The sequence below is a fragment of the Centropristis striata genome, chromosome 23 (genome assembly GCF_030273125.1).
Source record: "Centropristis striata isolate RG_2023a ecotype Rhode Island chromosome 23, C.striata_1.0, whole genome shotgun sequence".
NCBI lineage: Eukaryota > Metazoa > Chordata > Actinopteri > Perciformes > Serranidae > Centropristis > Centropristis striata.
Window position 1 is genome coordinate 9,233,729 of NC_081539.1, and position 6,358 is coordinate 9,240,086.

Consider the following 6,358-nt stretch of genomic DNA (forward strand, 5'->3'; position numbering starts at 1 on the left):
CAGGAGAATTTGTCCTGCATTCCAGGTGAGGTTGGGGACATGGTGTCTGAGTGGGCTATGTTCAAAGCCTCTATTTTGAGTAAATATGGCTCAGAGCAACACTGAGTAAACCCTTAATGGCCATTAATAATTTATTTCTATTATTCTGGTGTTGGTAAACTCTATGGTGGCCTTTCATTACATTTTTTTCCTATAGTGTTGACATAAAGCGGGAGGAAACCAGAGCAACCTGTAAACCCTAAATGGCCATTAATTGAACTATTTCTATTATTGTGGTGTTGGTAAGAGGGAACTCTATGGTGGCCTTTCATTTAATTTTTTTTATATCGTGTTGACATAAGCGGGAGGAAACCAGAGCTACCTGTAAACCCTAAATGGCCATTAATTAATTTATTCTCGTCATTGTAGTGATTTTAAGTGGGATGAAACGTTAAGGTGGCCTTTAATTTTTTTTTTTTCTATGATAACGTATAGCGGGAGGAAACCGGAAACACCCGGAGAAAACCCCATGAATCTCTATAAGAAACTTGGACAAAGGCCACTAACTGGTCTCTGACAGACATTTGATGTCTTCACGACATCAAGACCGTTTAAAACAATGAGTGATGGATTTGAAGGCTTTGCCGAAAAAGCCAAAGAAATTGCTCATCTTGTTCTTTGGTGGTGTCAAAAGTAAGTATTTGACAGAGCAGGCAATGTAGTTCTCAACTACTTCTTCTTCAAGTGCCATTGCCACCAGCACATCCTCTACACAGCCCCATTTCCTGCACATGTTTTCGACAATTTTTTTGTCAAGGCTTTTGTACGTTTCCGGGGTGATTGTAAAATCTTGTCCCTCAAGTTCGGCCCATGTCTTTTCAGTCACCCTCCTAATAAAAGTCTCTGGTGATTCAGCTGGATGGGTTATCTTGGCTTTGCTGTAGATGCGAGAAACCACCTTAATAACAAGTACACTGAGTTGTGTGTACTTCACTGTCTGTTCTCTTGTAGCAGCATGCGTGGATGATCGACTGTCCTGAGAAACTGTTTCTGAGTTGAGTTGTTGGACATCCTCCTCAGTTATTGGTGATAGAACCGTTTCAGGTTCTAGAACCGTTTCAGGTTCTATCACTTTGGGTACTGGTGATAGAGAGTTTTTAGGTAGTGTCACTTTGAGTGGTGGTGGTAATGGAGACTCTCTAGGTACTCTCCATTCAGGTGATGGACATGTGTTGACTGGCAGTGTCACTGTAAGTGTTGGCGATGTGCTTTCAGACGCTCTCACTCTGGGTGCTGGCGATGCGCTCTTAGACACTGCCACCCTGGGTGTTGGTGAAGCATTTTCTGACTGTGTCCCTGAGGGTGTCTGTGATTTGTTCTCAGACACTGAAACTGTGGGTGATGGTGATAGTTCATCAGAGTCCATCAAATCCAATACTATTTTATGACTGTGTCCAGAAGCATTAATCTTGACCCACCAGCGCATCATTCCCAGCAAACGCCACACTTTGCCGGCTATGGCTGCATAAAGGGTCTCACGTGATGGCTGTATTGGGTCACATTGAGAACTCACCTCCTCTGAAAGGTGACTGTAGAGAACATCACCAAGTTTTTGTGTGAAGGCTGAGTCTTGTCCCTCTGATATGCTCCGTAATTTACTGAACACAGCATGCTCATTTCCACCAAGTTCGTCACCGATCTCTGTTTCAAACAGTGTGTCAATACTGTCAATGAAAGACTGCAGTGACTCCCTGTTTTGAACTTTGGAGTTGGGACAGAACTGGTTCTTCAGTTGTGTCCGGATTCTATTGATGGACAGTTTTGTGAACCTTGTGGCGAAAAAGGCCTTTACCTTGTCCCCCACTTCTTTCAAGAAGCCTCCCCTTTGTCGGGGGCTGCCACTTCCAATCCAGCTACCTAACACACTCCTAATCGCCTCAACAATGCTCTCAGCAATAACCAATGAGACATTTTCAATCTTTAAGGAGGTGTCAGATTCAAGCACTGCATACTCATGATCTGCCACATCATGCAAAAGAGGTTCTGCCATCGCAATGACCTCTTTCGTAATTATTTCCTGGACAGCTTTAGTTGTTTCACTGATAAAGATGTCCTCGGATTCTGGCACGAGCCAGGGTTCAGGGGTGGATGACTTGACAGACCCCATGGCTGTCTGGCAGAGCTCTCCAATGTCTGCAATCTCATCTGCCTCTGCTAGTTTTTCAGCAGTGTCCTGTGTTTTTCGTAGTTTCCATGGTCGAATTGTGCAGAAAGCATTGACCTTTGCCCTGGATACTTTTAACATGGAGCAGACATGAAGGACCATACCCTCAAGTCTGCCTGCTAAAGGTATGTGGTCAGGAACCACAACCTCGTACGTGCCCATACTCTCCATCTGACTATTTCCACTGTTTACAGCCTCCTGAGAAATGTATTCCGTTAAGGACTTTGAGATGTAAGAGTCGACATGAGTTACATCCAGAACCTGAGCAAAGGCCTGAGCAACTGAGTCACCCAGACTGGACATAACATATCTGTCAGTAAGGCCAGCTGACTTACGGCCAAGAGTTGCCTTAGCTGATTTTGACACCAATGTCGTCAAATCCAGCACTAACTCTGCCAACAAAATTTTTGTGGCATAATCGGCCTCACCAATTTTAATCTTGGCCCACTGTTCCTCTGTAATCCTTTCCAGAAACGACTCAATCAGTGGACGGATGTCATCAACTTTAATTGTAGCCATCTGCTGTGTCTCGGAAGGTCCTGCTGTATCCATTTCGGTAATCAATATATTATATATTAATTTTAATGGATGATCGTAAGTCTTCTCGTAGTTTGTGCTGAGTTGTCCTTCGACGTGCTCCTCTCGGTCCTGCAGAAATGAGAAATTGTCTCTCCTCCGGTTCCCAAGTGTAAAGGCAAACTCTGGAAGGGGGGCTATGTGATGTCATGTGGTGATGTCACCACCAATGCGAGATCAAAGCAGCTCTGGAATCTCAATGTTCTGTGATGTCGTGATGATGTCACCATCCATTTGAGATCAAAGCATCTCTGGAATGCTCAATTTTCCGTGATGACGTGATGATGTCACCAGCGTATGATGTCATCAGAGCTGTGAGATCACAGCTTTTCTGGAATGTGCAATGCCCCCCCTTTCTGCTTAACAACTGAGAGCGACCCATGTAACCTAGCAACCAAGCATTCCATTAGTCTGCTGTCAAATCAATCAATCAAAATTCAAGAATTCATGATCATTCATGATTCAAAAACCAAGTCATACATACATGTGTTTATATACATATTATACAATACTATATTTTTGTTTTTTTTTAGATTGTATGTATTTTGTGGCTGTACATTGTTGTTGTTTTTTTTGGAAATTGAACTATAATGAACCTGATTCACAGTATATAAAATGAATAATAAAACCACCTTTTATATGGCTGAAGAGGCTATATGCACACTCACTTCCGCATTCCAACTCAGTCAGCTACATTACTTCCGGCCAGCACTGTTGCTACTGAAAACACAAACAGCAAAGCGATGGCGTTCTTCACCCGACCTCTACAAGATCTTCCTAAAATAACAATGAACGATGTTGGTCGCATCATACAAGAATTGTGTCGTACCTCGGTCACCAAAAAGGAGAAGGCCTTTGAAACATTACGCTTCAAGCTACAGTCATGAAAAAAATTATTAGACCATTATTTTCTTAAATTTATTGTTCATTTTCATGCCTGGTATAACTAAAGGTACATTTGTTTGGACAAATATAATGAAAACAAAAAAAATATCTCAGTTTAATTTCAGAGTTGATATCTAGTCATTTTCCCTGGTTTTCTTGATAATAACCACAATCATTATCAAGAAAACCATGGAAAATGGCAAGATATCAGCTTAGCATTAAAATGAACAAGTGAAAACAAGGGTGTTTCAATAAATTTTCCATGACTGTATGTCCACTTTTACGAAGGTAAGATCTGGACGTGTAAAGTTAGCATGTTTTGTACTTGCCAGCTATTTGTCTGCGTGCCAATCGCTGTAACAGTTTTACAAATGCCATTGTCAATCTCAGTTTCAAACAAGGATTCAAGAGGGGAAGTACAGATTAGATCTGAGTGCCACAGATCCATGAGGTAAAGCCAAAAGCCTCACAGTTTGAGTGTAAGGGTTCAATGCAGGCTGGTTCATGAGGGCTGTATTAAATATATGTTGGTATGATACCCCATAGCCTGAGGCCCGTTCGGCTCGGGATGAACCTGCTGTCGGGAAAATCTCCCAAACCTCCCGATGGCCAGTCCGCTCCTCCAGCCCTGGGGCATGTACACAGCACGCTCACATGAATGACAGGTATTGAGACAGACAGGGCCGGGTGACCTATGAAAACTTTTAAAAAGTGGGTGAAATATTAAATCTTGTTATCATGGCAGTCGGGGCCATTGTGAGGGCAGGGCCCATTTTAATTGAAACAGGTGAATCACAGCTAAGGCCGCCACTGCCCATAGCACTAGTGTGTAAAAGCCTGTAAAAGTGTTGGGATTCACAGAAACTATTTTGTGTTGTATTTTGCATTGTAGCGCTGGCTAAAAGTCATATAGACATAAAACTCATAGCCACACAACATATGAATAGTTTCTTTAAAGTTAAAAAAAGTACAAAACTTGATATGTACTTTAACTCTTCAGCCAACCAGATTCTAGTCTCAGTTAGAGGGGCGGGGCTTAGTGACAAGACGCAGAAGCCAGCTATCATCCAGTGATGAGTAATGACTTTATGACATGTCCAACTTTGTTATTGACGACCAGTTATCCTAACGGTTTGGACACATTGGTGAACTGCAAGAGGTAAATATGAGTTTGCAAGCTGATTTGTGTACTGTGGCTAAATGTTAGAGTGTTAAACAGTATTGTTGCTAATCGCGAGTAGCCGTTGGCATTAGCATGATTGTCATTAGCTTTGCTTTCAAACGGTTAGCTCTGCAGCTCTTGTTAGCCGTCATGACATCACTAGTGATGGCTGCTCGAGGCTTTGTTGAAGCTTCGACACTTTATACAAAACATGGTTCATTACTCCAAGCTTCAATGACACACAGTGCTCCAGTAGGACATCTAGTGGTCAATAAAATGAAGTGCAATCGAGACTTTGAATCGTGTCATTGATTGGTTCATGGATTTGTTTTCAACTACACTAGTTGACTGTATGTTTCGAGTGGATACAATAACAATAATATTACTAGTAACGGAGCGTCCCGGTGCCTCACACTGGGTTCGAATCCGGCCTGAGGTCCTTTTGTCCTCCCCTCTGTCAACCCCCTTTCTATCTATTACTTTCAATAAAGCATGAAAAATGCCCAAAAAATAATCTTAAAAATAATAATAATAATATTGCTAGTAATAATAAAGACATTAACTATAGAAGACCATGTTTCTTATTTGACATGTCTGTTGCCCTATATAGACTTCACTTTTGTGTTATGAAACATTTAAATGGTGCTGCTACATTCATACATTTTCACATGGAGCTGGTGCAAACAGATTATATTATGTATTTTGGCAAAGAATGTTTTGGGGTTCATTGGTAAAGAGGTTCATGGGTGGGTGGGGAAAGAGATTGTGCTTGAAAAACAGGGCAGTGACTGTGCTTGTGTAACTTGTTATGAATTTTTATTTAGAAACAACAGTTTTTCCATAGTTTTGGGATTCAAGCGGTTTCTTCTTTTCGATACAATTTCCACAGCCTTGGAAAAAACCTGTTCACACGGCACGGATGAGGCTGTGGTGCATAAGAAATGTTTGGCAACTTGATAAAGATTGGGATATACATTTTTGTGGTTTGCCCAGTATGTGAGCAGTTCTGCAGTTCTTTCTAGTGGAGGATCAGCGAGGTAGCGGTTCACTTCCACTATAGTGTTGGTGATTCGGTGACGTTCAAAGCACTTAGCTGCTTCGAACGTCACGAGTCACGTGACCAAACCCACCTCGGCACAGTGCTTCGGGACGTTTGCTTCATGAGCTACCACGCATGTGTTGGAGCTTCAAGTGTCAGCGGACCATCACTAGACATCACCTGTTAGTGGGGCAGATAACCAGAAGGATTGTGCATTTTATGATAAAAGCATCAAATTTTGTATGCTTGTAGCCAAAGGCCTATAGAAAAAAATTGGATGTGGAGGCACGACAAATGTTCAATATGGCGGCCATTTTCCAAGATGGCCTAGTCACATGTGAAAGTTTCCTGTTGAGATACGGAATGAAAATCTCTGGTGTATTCATCGAAGGTCTTTACAGATCTTTACAAAGAGTTGTCACTGACAGCCATTTTGCAAAATGGTCGCCATATTAAAAATGTGTGATTGGTCCATATCTGTATTGTTTTTCCT